Raw genomic sequence first — 14863 nt, 5'->3', positions numbered from 1 at the left:
GGCCAGATGTAGGAGCCAAAATACCGGTCGGTAACGGCCGATTTCGGCCGTTACCGACCGGTATTTAGGATTTGGCATGTAGGGGGCATGACATTTACAGAATCGGTAAATTTACCGATTCGGTAAATATACAGAATCGGTAAAATACCGATTCTGTAAATTTACCGATTCTGTAAATGAGATGTAGGTGGCACTTCAGAAAGTGCCACAGGCCCTTAAGAGTCGGTATTTTACCACCCAATCCGATTGGGTGGTAAAATACCGAATACAGGTGTGCATGCACATCTGTGCATGCACACCTGCGCAATGTGGCACACAGACATGCCCTTAGGGCATGTATGTGTGCCACATGTTAGACGTGCCTGTATTTGGGGTGCTAGAGGGTGTCAAAGTGACACCCCCTGCACCCTTGCAGAAATCAGTATTTACCGAATCGGTAAATACCGATTCGGTATTGCCCATTGATTCCTGTGGGCTTCAAGGCCCATAGGAATCAATGGGCAATACCGAATCGGTATTTACAGATTCGGTAAATACCGATTTTTACAGATTCGGTAAATCAAATAACGATTTTACCTACATCTCCCTCCTTCTATTTTACCGATTCATAAATACCGAATCGGTAAAATTCGGTATTTATGAGTCGGTAAAATAGAATTACCTACATCTAGCTGTTTTCTCTCTTCTCGATACAATAACAATTATCATGTTCCCATAGTGGACCTTAGACTAACTGAAGTTCTTAAAAGATTTGTTAGACAAAATAAGGTCATGGGATCTCTAGACATTTTTAAAAAAACAAGGGCATCTCTCGCTGAATTAAAATTAGCCTTCTTTAAAAGATCAATTAAAAAACGGCGCCTGGGCATTAAGTAAAATGGGCATAGTAATACAAAATGAAGGGTATCCTGCGGAGATCGGCGATCGCAGCCGCAGGGACCCTTTGACTCAACTAAGTCAGTGAACACCACAGGGTCAGCTAGTAGATGGTGAAATAAGTTGAGTCTAAAACGCGTTGATAAAAACCTATCATGTGGATTATATACAAGGGCAAGATAGGGCTCTAGCCCACTACAGGATCTTACTCTCGCATACGCCTGAATGGTCTGCATGTTATTTGTGTGAGCTTCCCGTATAATAGCTTTGTGTTTGACAAGTTTCTCAATCACTCTTGCTTGATCCTATTTGGTGATACTTTGTGGGTTTGAAAACAGGTTTCCACAACCAATACCCTCAAGGCCCCCTTTCACGTAGACATCAATAACAGTAATTTAGATAAGAACAACCACAGCGAAAATTACAAAATGGAGAGGCACTTATCTTGACTGAGGAGCAGTAAAGAAAGCGGCAGGAAAGATGGTGCCTCTCTACCTTGTATGTTATGCTTGGTCACTACTGGTGGGTTGATGAAGTGGCGTGATTCAAAGCCTCATGGGGTATGTAGTATGTTTTACTGTTTTTTTTTTATTGGCTGCTGTGTTTGGAGTAGTAAAGATTGAGAAGCATAATCAGAAACTTCAGGCCTGCCATAGAATCCTCCCAGTCATGAACAGGTTGGTAATACTGAGTAATGGGTACTACTGAACGGGGGTGGTGGGGTGGGCGGTTGAAAAAATAAAAAAAATCACTTACCTGTGCACGGCTGCCACCTCCTCTCTGTCATCTTCTCTTCCTGACTCCCAGCAGCATGGAAGCACACGGGCTCCCAGACTCTCCTAAGCCAATCACAACGATGCAGTCACCAGCATTACAGCAGCATTGTCATTCGTCTGAGTGGCCTGTTCGGCCACTCAGGCAGTGCCTAGGTGCCGGGGTTAGTTCTCTACCCACCTGTGCAATACAGCCAGTAGGAGAAATCCTAAGTGCGCATGTCGGTTTGGTCGGGCCAAGACGGCCAGCTAAACTGTATGCACACTTATGGTGCACCAACCACTTCTCCTACCTGTCACATCCCAGCCCCCCTAATCTGACACCATAGCCTGTACTAAAAATAAAATGATAATAACGTTCTGTTATTATCATTTAATGTTTTCTTTTTTAGACTGGTCAGAGAGCAGTGGCAAAGCTTCTCTGCCTTAGTGAAGGAGCCTCCACTGGTAATACCACTTTTCTTCTCTCTTTCTTCTCAATTTTTCCTGCTAGCCCTTACTTTCTGTTTGCACTCCTTCTGCTTTTTCCCGGTTCCCATCTACCTGGCTAGGTTTTGTTTTCTCCTCCATGCTCCTATTTTCGGGACAGGGGCATCTGAGAATCTCACCCTCGTCCTCTTCCGAAAAATGTGTTTCCTCCTTTCCACAGTGGCCACAGTAAGAAGAATCTAAAACATCGCTCAAACTAGAAGCACAATAACATTCAGGCTAATAATGCGCAGCCCTTATAGTTTCTGTAGATTCAGGTAAAATGGTGGAAAGAATCAGAATTGAATCAGAAGTGAGAAATCAGTACTGGTTAGAGTTCCCCTAGGGGCCAACTAGTCCAACAGGTACCTCCAGTAAGCGCCACGGAGCTGTTTTGCAGAGTATTGTACAAAAGGGGCGTGCCCTCTGAACACCTCTCTGCAACGCAGCTCCCTGGCGCATACTGGAGGTACCTGGTGGGCTAGTTGGCTCACAGGGGACCTCAGGATTGAAGAGGAATTAATTCCCTACCCTAAAACGCGCCACAGGGCGTGTTTGCACACATGTCACCTCAGGCCCCGCCCCCTGCATTCACTATTGAGCACAATATTCCTCTAAAATCAGCGGAACTATGAATTCCGATTTACTCACCTGTTATCACGAGAGACATCAGTGCTGCATCTTTGAGCCCAGTACGGACCCTGAAAAGTAAATCTAAGCATACTTACCAATAACTTGTATTTCCTTCCATAGGAATCTATTGTGTGGTTTTCACCAGAAAAGTTTCTAAGTGTCTACTTTTGAAACGTACAAATATTCCTGTAAAATCAGCCGAACTACGAATTCCAATTTACTCACCTGTTATCAGGAGAGACCTCAGTGCTGCATCTTTCAGCTCATTACTGTCCCTGAAAAGTAATTTTAACCTTACTCACCAGTAACTTGAAATTCCTTCCATAAGATATCATTGCCTGCTATATAAAATATATATAAATAAAAACTATATAAAATAAAAAAATAAATATTACAATGTCAATATTTTTTAAAACATTTTTTTAATTCATATTAAAAATATGTAATGTAATTTAAAAAATACAATATCTAAAAATAAAAATGGAGTAAATCAATATAAAAAATATAACAATGAATACATTTAACAATTATCATTTACAAAACCTTAGAAATTCACTGAAAAAACCATAGGTTTCAGCCACTTTTTTGTTAGATATTTGCATTTGAAAAAACCTTAGAAATTCACTGAAAAAACCATATGTTTCACACATGTTATAGTTAGCTGGACATTTCACTCATACAAAACCATTGAATTTCCCCCATTCCAGTTAGTTCAGCTAACTATAACTTGCGTGCCCGCAGTGCACTGCTGATGACGTCACATATTACATCACTCATGACATGGTCAGTGATATCACTCATGACATCACTGATGACATCTCAAATGACATCACTGATGACATCATCCTGGTGAAAGAGTGGCAGACCTCCTCTCAGCATAATATAACCTTTGATACACACATTCGAAAATAGAAACTAACATTTCCAAAAAAATGGTGATACCAATACCACTTACAACAACCTATACAGTAATTCCACCATCTACATACACATCCACTCATTTACCAACAGTTCTATATAGTCAAACATCCATTTATTTATATATACAGCAATACACACACCACTACACTTACTTTTAGAGTAACGTACACATACTTACTCTCTTAAACAATCCCTTATAGAAACACATACTTATTTATACAGGAACACTTCCAATCTCTCACTCTCACATATAATCACTTATATACATCAATACTCACATATACTGGATTAAAACATATGTAGTTACTCATAAATATACTATTGAGACAGCCATTCACTCACTAACACACCCATACACACACATCCACCCATACAGTCCTGCACACATGCTATCTTCAAAACACATACAAACAGTGAGTCACTCATTCATGCATCTATGTGCTAAGTAATACCCCCCACCGAACCATACAGACACTCATACTGATACTCAAAAAACCAACTCATAACCCATATAGACACTCATGTAGCTACTCACCAACCCATGCAGCCACTTATAGACAAAGTGAGACACTGATACATATATTTATATATTTAAACATTACTCGCTAATACATGTATTCAGTAAGATACACTTAAGTCAGTTATGCAAACATTTTTACAAAACAAACATCCATTTATACACCTATTTACCCATTTATTCTTCCCTTGCCCTTTAGATATACATATATAAAAAATATTTATTTTTCAGAAAGACACACATTCACTGGATGATGTCATCAGTGATGTCATTTGAGATGTCATCAGTGATGTCATGAGTGATGTAATATGTGATGTCAACAGCAGTGCATTGCGGGCGCGCAAGTTATGGTTAGCTGAACTAACTATAACGGGGGAAATTCAATGGTTTTGTATGAGTGAAATGTCCAGCTAACTATAACATGTGTGAAACCTATGTTTTTTTCAGTGAATATGTATATATACACACACACACACATATTTATATATATATTCATTTATTTAGCAGAGAGGGAGATGTAGTGTCTTGCCAGTTAGAATTTATGGAACCCTTTTGGCTCCCGATAGACTCCGTAGAACTGTAACGTCACTGTTAGAGCTGAATGCATTGAAGGCTGGTTTAGAATGTTGAGTTTGCAGTTACACATAGACGAATAAAGACGTGTAATGCTAAGTAAGCTCTATATGTGGCGTAGTCGTTGGTGGGTACCCCGGCTGGGGAGGATGCTACACTAAAGATCAGGAAAGAGGAAGCTTGCTCGATCTGGGAGGTGAAGGAGCTGCAGGTCCTTGGAGTGTTGCAAGAGTAGACCTGCCGTTCTGTCATCTCCTTCATGTATTTTTGTATCTCAAGTCTCATGGTCTTGCATGCCACGTGTTGTATAGTGTTCAAGCTTACTATATTTTAGATGATGCAGCACACTGTGAAGCTGATGCAGGCTGGTAGAGCAATCAATTTGAGTTCTTTCAGGGTTTTAGAGATTTTCTATACTTCCTAACATCTTCCCTGAGACCCTTAATCAGGGCCACTGGAATTATGTGGCATGCGAGCACCAAATTATGTGGAAAGAAAAGGCAAAATATGCAGTCTAACCTGTCGTAATTTGTGTAGGTTTTACATACGTTAACACTGTGGCTGACTCACAAAGGTAAACTCATAATTGTGAGTAAGTTTACTATTTTTGGTATAAAAAAGACAGTTCAATTTTACTAGTAGTATTTTTACCTTGGCAGAGGCTTCACACTCTGGGTCGCAGAACTCCACACTTAAAAAGATAGGACACAGCAATCTTTTTATGTGCTGAGCCTTTGCCACAAGTGCAGAGTCTCTGCAGTGATAAAATTACTATTAGTAAAATTGATCTTGTAGTTTGTGAATACCAAAAAAATAGTAAACTTACAAAAAAGTTTAGGTTTACCTTTGTAAATCAAGCACTGTATGAGCAAAGATTTCTCTTCATTAGTATCAGTTTACCACATAAATACAGCTATCAGTAACTGAACAAGGACCTGCCACTGGAGGGCAAAGGGGCTGCAACTGTCCAGCAAGACGTGTCACTGAATTTTTTGTAACATTTGATTTTTGAATACTGTGGTTCTGCCCCTAATCAGTGGGGCAGATGTGTGAAGGATATTCTTCTAGGGTCAGATGTTATTCTGGGATGCTGGCTAGCAGGACAATGCCTCCCTTGAACAGAGATAGGGCCTAGGCTTGTACAAGTGTTCTGTTTTATTTATGTACCATATCGAAGCCAAGCAGACACAGCACAAAATAGCTCAGTGCCGTGCAAGCACCTTTGCAACCCTTAAGAAAGAACCACCTCAGTTTTTCTGCAACTTGAAAGATAAAAGTGAGTATGGTGTTGGAATGTATGACAACGTTTCTGTGTAATATACGTTTTTTTTGTTTGAAATACAGTTTCCCTTATTGACTGTTTCTTGTGATAAGTCTACCACTAGCATACCATTTGATTTCAGTATACTTTCTTACCTAGGGCGACAGACTGGGGCACCCCACAACACATCCATAACAGTTCTGCCTATCTACTCTTCCTTCATGAAACCCATGACAACCAACATTATTAAAAAGACTTTGGGTCTGATTACGAGTTTGGCGGTCCATAAGACCACCAAACCCGGGGTGGCAATCCGATCACTACCGCATTGCGGGTTCGCCAGCAGTATTACCACTGCACTGTGACTGCCAGGAATCCAGGATCCTGCGGTGTTCGTGCAGTGGTCAGAGGGAGAAATATGCTGCTGGTACCGCATCAGCACCGCCGAGTATATTTCAAGTTGCCTCACCACCACCCTTTTCATGGTGGTGAGCCTGCCATGAAAAGGGTGGCAATGAGCCAACTGGCCCCCTGCTGCCTCAGGGCCCAGGGGGTGCATCTGGGGGGCACAAGTAGTGGTCCCCTATATTTACACCCCCGCTTCCTGCACTGTGCCACACCATGCAGGAAGGTGCATTCGGTGGTCTGACTGTGGCGGTTTGCATTTTAGGCTCTTCTTTGAGCCTTGCAGACTGCTGCAATACCGCCCACCAGACCAGGATTTAACTCCCGATCTGGCAGGCGGTCACACCACAGGTTTGGTGGTCCTACAGCGGACGGAGGCAGATCACTGCTGCTGTAGGACCACCAAACTCATAAGCAGCCCCTATTACTGTTGAATGAGACTGTATGAATACTCTGTAGACAGACTCATGTAACCCTTGTCCTTCTCTTCCGCCTTCACAATGGTGCCATAAGCCATCATGTACAACACCGCTAAATTCACTAACATCTGATGATCCTTCTGAAAACATGACCCTATTGGATCTTTTACCCGAATCGGGTTTTCTCCAAATTCTACCTCACACAATGTCATGAACCAAGAGGCTGGTTGCTATTGTTTTTCAGTTCTCAAAACACATATTTCATCTGCATTCAACATTTTATAAGGAACTAGAAAAAGTCGTCTCCAGACTTCCCTTGGGTACTGTTTGCATTTGACTTTGCCCTCTTGAGTCTCACCCTATAAGGCCTTTCTCTTTTTCAGGAAAACCTTCTGTTGCTGCTTGAAATCTGCAGTAAATCTACTGTTTTGAAAATGGAATTGGGAATTTTGAACTCCGACCAGAAGAATGTACCCTTGAATCAGCCCTCACACAATACACATATTTTTCTAAACACTCTCCTCATTGAATTCTGAGCTTTATCCAGAACTGTAATTAAATGCACATATTTTCCAACACTTTTACCAAACCTTTTGTTTTATGGCTTATTGTTTGGGCTAAAACAACCAATTTTGGGCTATTTTTCACTTGGATTGCCTTATCTACTTTTGCAATCAAAGCAGAGTTGCTGTTTCCTAGAAAGCAAATGGCCCTCTGTTTCCATCCTCTAAAACGAGTGACAGACATCTAATAGCTCAGCCTGACACTAACTCAATTTTCGCAAACTGCTCCTGTGTATTTTACATTTAAATTAAATAACCATTTGATTTTTGTGTCTATGGGGAAAATAGCATAGCTGTCTCACTTTTTTTTCACCTTCAGGATAGCTGAAGAATTTCCAAATAACAGCCTCTTTTCTTTTAGGTTTAGGCTGCTCAGGAACAAATCCTTCCTCTGAGGAGTGCTCTGAAGATGATTCTAAGAATTGAGACATGGTGCAGGTTCTTTCTGACTGTAGCTCCACAGAAGATATCCTTCTCCTGAGAAAGTCAAAGAAGAATGATTAAAATGGGAGGGGTCTTTCAACAGTTGGAATAGGAAGTGTTATGAACCAATCAAATCTCTTCTTTGGAAGTCACATGGCTTTGCGTACGCTCACAGTGCGCTTACGGAGCTCTTACGTTGCGTTTACGGTGCTCTTACGGTACGAGTACGTATGACGTACCGCCGCGATTTGCGTAATTGCTTTTAAAAGTAATAAACGTTTATTAAAAGTAAAAAAAACTCATTTAATTATTATCCTAGATAATGTCTTCCCTCAATATGTACATTAAATAAATAAATATATGTTTTTGAACAAATAGAAACTTTCGCGGCATACGCGTACGGAGCGCCCGACACGACGTCACGCGGAAGCATAGATGCGACACGCAACGTCAAAGCGTATGCGTAACGTATGCGCTGATACGGGCAGAGGACGATTTACAGTACAACGTATGGTGCGATTATCGTACGTGCACGGTGCGATTACCCCAAAAAAACGAAATATATTTAGAATTTAATTTTAATATATTGAAAAAAAATGTATTACATTTTTTTTTCAAATGTAGTTTTGTTATTATTTTACATTAAGAATATGAAATATAATTTATAAAAAAATATATATACATTTTTATAATAAAAATGTGAGAAATTAGTATAAAAAGAAAGAAATATAATAATTAATACATTTAAAAATTATCATTTACAAAACCGTTGAAATTTACTGAAAAAAACATAAGTTTCAGCGACGTTATACTTAGGAATTAGCATTTAAAAAACCTTAGAAATTCACTGAAAAAACCATAGGTTTCACACACGTTATAGTTAGGATTTAGCATTTAAAAAACCCTAGAAAATCACTGAAGAAGCATAGGTTTCACACATGTTGTGCCCGCAATGCACTGCTAATGACGTCACATATTACTTCACTCATGACATGGTCAGTGACATCACTCATGACATCACTGATGACATCTCAAATGACATCACTGATGACAACACTGATGACATCATCCTTGTGAAAGAGTGGCAGCCTTCTTCTCAGCGTATTTTAGTATCTTAAGCTTTATTCGATTTAAATATAAAATCATAAAAGCACATAGCAAAATATACACCATTACATTTCAATTCATATTACAGTAAGTAACATTGTAGCATAAAATCTTTAAGAAAGGTCAGGTACCAAATCAATAGTATATCAAGTCAGAGTCTGAATATTAATACCCTTCACCCCGGAGCCGTTTCAGCCCAACCAAAAGTTACTCTCTTCATTGATCTTATATGGGAGTGGAGTGATTCTCTGGGATAAAAATCAGATAGTCCCCAGGTGTGTATAGGTCCATCTCCTATCTGTGATTTCCAAGTCTGGAGGTATGGGACAACATTGCTATTTATAAACTTTATCAACACCAGATCGCCAGATCTCTCTTTTCGAAGTGGACCCAGCATCCCACCCTTCTAACGCATTGTATTCTACCATCGATGTCAGGGGGCAGGGGTCTATTCTTTGTTAGCCAAAACAGTGCCTTATTTCTTAGCTCCTGTTGATTTTCAGTTTTACCATTTGTGAGCTCAGGCACGCCAGAAAGGACACAAACAAACGGGGCGGCCTCCGGTGGTAAATGGATGTGATTTGATTTACGTGGCATAATCCCTGTATTGGGACGTGGCCCTTTGGATGGTATAGTTACTTTGTTCAGCCTCGTTTCAAGGGAGCTACTGTGTGCTGTTATTGGTTTGGCGGCAACTTTCTCGGTGGATGATGTTAACATACCTGGGACAACCTGTCGGGGTTGATTAATATTATTTAGGGGAGCTGTTAAAGGCACTACCGTGTCACATAAGGACTGTAAGTGATTGGGGCCTACCATGCTTTTTAGGAGTAGCGAGTTTGACTTGGTTATTTCCTCCATTACCGCAATCCTGTCTCCAAAATTATTCATTCTGTCTATCAGAGGTTGTATCACAGAGTTAATCATAGATTGTAGCTGGTCCAACAGGGTTGGTGAAGTTGGGGGTGCAGACAGTTTTTTCTGCTTTGCTTGGCTACCTGTGTGTTTATCCACTGGTCGTTGTCTTTTACCAAAACAGTCCGGGAGAGTCATTTTAGGGTTCGTGTTACCTGATTCAGGTGGACAGAGGGAAGTACCCAGGAGATTTCCATAAGGTGAAGATAATGTATTGGAGTGGGGGCTTGAGATAACTGTAGGGCAAAAGGATGCATTAATGTGCTCAGATGTCGAAGTAACAGCAGAATACTTGGTTTTACATACGCTGTTAAGTTCCTCCAGAAATGATAGATTTTGTGATGCGGCAGCTGACTGTGGGGGGGTGAAATCACTATTGGGACGGTCAATAGACAATCGTACTCGGTCTGTTCTTGCAGGTTGTTGGACAATAGGTGGTGAAGTCTTGATTAAATAGTGGACCATCGTCCCCTTAGCCATGTCCCTAGTCAAAGTAGAAGTTTTTCGGCCCCCCTTAAAAGACATGATGTAAGTGACAACAGGCACTTGCAGGAACTGGAAATGTCTTGACAAAAGTACTTTTACCTCTATTAATTGCACGGCCAGGGGGGGTGGCCCGTCCCGGCCTCTTCTGGCCTAAGATGGCCTTAGATGGTCCCGCCCTTGTCCCGGGCTTCTCCCGGCGCCCTCCCGCGCGCTCCCGCGCAGCGGGGTCTACGCCTTCTTTAAATATAGGTAGTCTAGCGGGCGGGCGGGGCCGGCAGGGAGAGCAGCCCAGCTGGTCCCAAGGGCGCGCAGGGACTCCTGGTCCTTGGAGTCCCTGCAAATGCTCGCAGCCCTGCCGGTAACTAACAGAGCACCCCTGGTGTTCTCTCCAGCTGACGCCTGTGTCAGGGGGCGATGCGGGACCCGCGCAGCGGGTCCTGCGAGGTCCAAAAGTGCCGAGTCTGGCAGGAGGAAGTAGGAAGGCTCCAAGAGGCGCTGTAGCCCCAGGCAGTGCGATGTGAAGGGGAGAGCACTCAATCCCAGGTGCAGGCAATTTTTAATACAGGAGCGGGCGGGCGGGGCCGGCAGGGAGAGCAGCCCAGCTGGTCCCAAGGGCGCGCAGGGACTCCTGGTCCTTGGAGTCCCTGCAAATGCTCGCAGCCCTGCCGGTAACTAACAGAGCACCCCTGGTGTTCTCTCCAGCTGACGCCTGTGTCAGGGGGCGATGCGGGACCCGCGCAGCGGGTCCTGCGAGGTCCAAAAGTGCCGAGTCTGGCAGGAGGAAGTAGGAAGGCTCCAAGAGGCGCTGTAGCCCCAGGCAGCGCGATGTGAAGGGGAGAGCACTCAATCCCAGGTGCAGGCAATTTTTAATACAGGAGCGGGCGGGCGGGGCCGGCAGGGAGAGCAGCCCAGCTGGTCCCAAGGGCGCGCAGGGACTCCTGGTCCTTGGAGTCCCTGCAAATGCTCGCAGCCCTGCCAGTAACTAACAGAGCACCCCTGGTGTTCTCTCCAGCTGACGCCTGTGTCAGGGGGCGATGCGGGACCCGCGCAGCGGGTCCTGCGAGGTCCAAAAGTGCCGAGTCTGGCAGGAGGAAGTAGGAAGGCTCCAAGAGGCGCTGTAGCCCCAGGCAGCGCGATGTGAAGGGGAGAGCCTTATAGCGTCTCAGCGTAATATAACCCTTGATACACACATTCAAAAATAGAAACTAAAATTTTCCTAAAAAATAGAGATACCAATACCAGTTAGAACAACCTATTCAGTAATTCCAAAATCTACATACACACCCACTCATTCACCAACAGTTCTATATAGGCACTCATACATGTACTCACTCATCATATGTACTCATACACCTATACATCTTATTACACACCGACACTCATCTATAGGGTTACTCACACACATACTCACACATGCAAATAAACTATCAAACATCCATTTACTTGCAGATACAGCTATACACCCACCACTACACGTACTTCTACAGAATCGTACACATACTTACTCTCTTAAACAATCACTTATAGAAACACATACTTATTTATACAGGAACTCTTACAATTTCTTGCTCTCACATATACTCACTTATATACATCAATACTCACATATACTAGTTTAAAACATATGTAGTTACTCATAAAGATACTATTGAGACAGTCATTCACTTACTAACACACCCATACACACACTCATCCACCCATACAGTCATGCACACATGCTGTCTTCAAAACACATACAAACAGTGAGTCAGTCATTCATGCATCTGTGCGCTAAGTAATACTCCCCACTGAACCATACAGGCACTCATTTTGGTACTCAAAAACTCAACTAATAACCCATATACACACTGATGTAGCTACGCACCAACCCATGCAGCCACTTATATACAAAGTGAGACACTGATACAGATATTTGAATATTTAAAGATTACTCGCTAATTCGCCTATTCACTGAAATATACTTAATAAGTCAGTTATACAATCAATTTTACAAAAAAAAAACATCCATTTAGACACTTATTTACCCATTTATTGTTCCATCGACCTTTAGATATACATATATCAAAAATATTTATTTTTCAGAAAGACACACATTCACTGGATGATGTCATCAGGGATGTCATTTGAGATGTCATCAGTAATGTCATGAGTGATGTCACTGACCATGTCATGAGTGATTTAATATGTGACGTCATCAGCAGTGCATTGCGGGCGCGCAAGTTATAGTTAGCTGAGCTAACTATAACGGAGGAATTTGAAAGGTTTTGTATTAGAGAAATGTTCAGCTAACTATAATGTGTGAAACCTACGGTTTTTTCAATTAATTTCTAAGGTTTTTTAAATGGTAATTCCTAACTATAAAGTATGTGACACGTTATTCAATGAATATATATATATATATATATATATATATATATATGTGTAATGGAATATATATATATATATATATATATATATTCACTGAAAAAACCATAGGTTATAGACCATATATAGTTAGGAATTAGCATTTAAAAAACCTTATTTTACTCACACAAAACCATTGAAATTCCATATATAGTTAGTTGCACTAACTATATATCGCGCACCCGCAATCCACTGCTGATGATGTCACATATTACATCATTCATGACATGGTCAGTGACATCACTGATGACATCACTGATGACATCTCAAATGACATCACTGATGACATCACTGATGACAACATCCAGTGACTGTATGTTTCTGTAAAGTTAAAATATGTCTTACATATTGAAGAATGAGTGGATGTATAAGTGTCTGGATGAAGGATTTAGTAGGTGCATGACTGACTGTATGAGTGAGTGATTAAATGTGTCTCACTGAGTGCATGGGTTAGTGACTAAACTGTTTTAATTTGTGCATCATTGTGTCTGTTGTTCTGTAATCTGCTGCATGTGTTGATCATTAGCTATATGACTAACTATATGGGTTATTGATTGGTTGCCCAAGTATTTGTATGGGAGACTGAGTGTGTGTGTGGGTGGCTGGGAGGTGTATGACTCTGTGCATAGATGTGTGAGCAGTTGATTCACTAGATGTATGGGTTCAAAAGTGCACGTGGAAACAGCTGTATGGGCGGTTGACTGTGTGCATGAGTGTATTGGTGAGTGAATGGATATCTCAGTGCTACATGTCAAAGTAAGTACATATGTAAAACACAGTACATGTGAGAGTTGACATATATAAATAACTGTGCATAAGAGCCAGTGAATGTGTGAGTGGCTGTATGGATCATTGTGAACTTGTATCAGGGATTGTATAAGAGAGTAAATATGTGTTAGTATATGTTTCAATAAGTAAGGTGAGTATAACTATATAGTTGAGGAAATGGAGGTGTGATTGATTCTTTGCAAGACTGACTAGGTGTGTGAGTAACTCCATGGATGAGTGACAGTCTGTGAGTGTCTGTTTACACTGAGTGTATCTAAGGTTATATTAGAGTCTGAAGAGGTTCATCGTATCATCACATGAATGATGTCATCAGTGATGTGATCAGTAATGTCAAATGAGATGTCATCAGTGATGTCATCAGTGATGTCATTTGAGATGTCATCAGTGATGTCATCAGTGATGTCATTTGAGATGTCATCAGTGATGTCATCAGTGATGTCACTGACCATGTCATGAATGATGTAATATGTGACATCATCAGCAGTGGATTGCGGGTGCGCGATATATAGTTAGTGCAACTAACTATATATGGAATTTCAATGGTTTTGTGTGAGTAAAATAAGGTTTTTTAAATGCTAATTCCTAACTATATATGGTCTATAACCTATGGTTTTTTCAGTGAATTTTCAAGGTTTTGTAAATGCTAATTCCTAACTATATATGGTCTATAACCTATGGTTTTTTCAGTGAATTTCAATGGTTTTTTAATAGCAAATATCATAAGCTGTCGAATGTCAAGTACGTGGTAAGTGAAAACATTTTCGTGTTTATGCACACTGATCTGCTTTGAATGGTGCCTCCACCCCTCATTTCTATTAGGAGTACTCTCTCTTTGCAGATAGTGAAAGGTAGTTAACGCAGGCCTTTGCCCTGTAATACGTCGTGCCTGCTTCTCTCTCCATTTGATTGATTGTTATCCAAGCATTTACTGTTTTAGAATAGGTTCTCTTTGGTTCATTCTCTATTTACAAACAAACACAGAGTCGCAATACTCTGTTTAGTCTTTGCAGATAACGAAAAATCGTGTAAAAAAAAAAGAAAAGGAATCGAGCAAAATCAGTAGGCCACTAATGGGATCTCTTTTTGACCTCGCTAAAATAGAAACATTAGGAACAACCCCTCATGACAAATACAAAACTAGTGAGATGAACTGGAGTCCACACAATGATGGCTGCAAAACAGCTCGGCTCCGCCACCCACCCCGCCCAAAATAACGATAAAGAGCGGCTGCCATGATTGGTTGCGGAATGGCCACGACGGAGCTACGAAATGGTGGTGCTCTCATGCTAACCCCAGCTTCAGTCTGAAACATCCAGAAACACTGTAGACTA

Source organism: Lissotriton helveticus, chromosome 6, assembly GCF_964261635.1.
Source record: "Lissotriton helveticus chromosome 6, aLisHel1.1, whole genome shotgun sequence".
Classification (NCBI taxonomy): Eukaryota; Metazoa; Chordata; class Amphibia; order Caudata; family Salamandridae; genus Lissotriton; species Lissotriton helveticus.
This window is presented reverse-complemented; position numbering follows the sequence as displayed.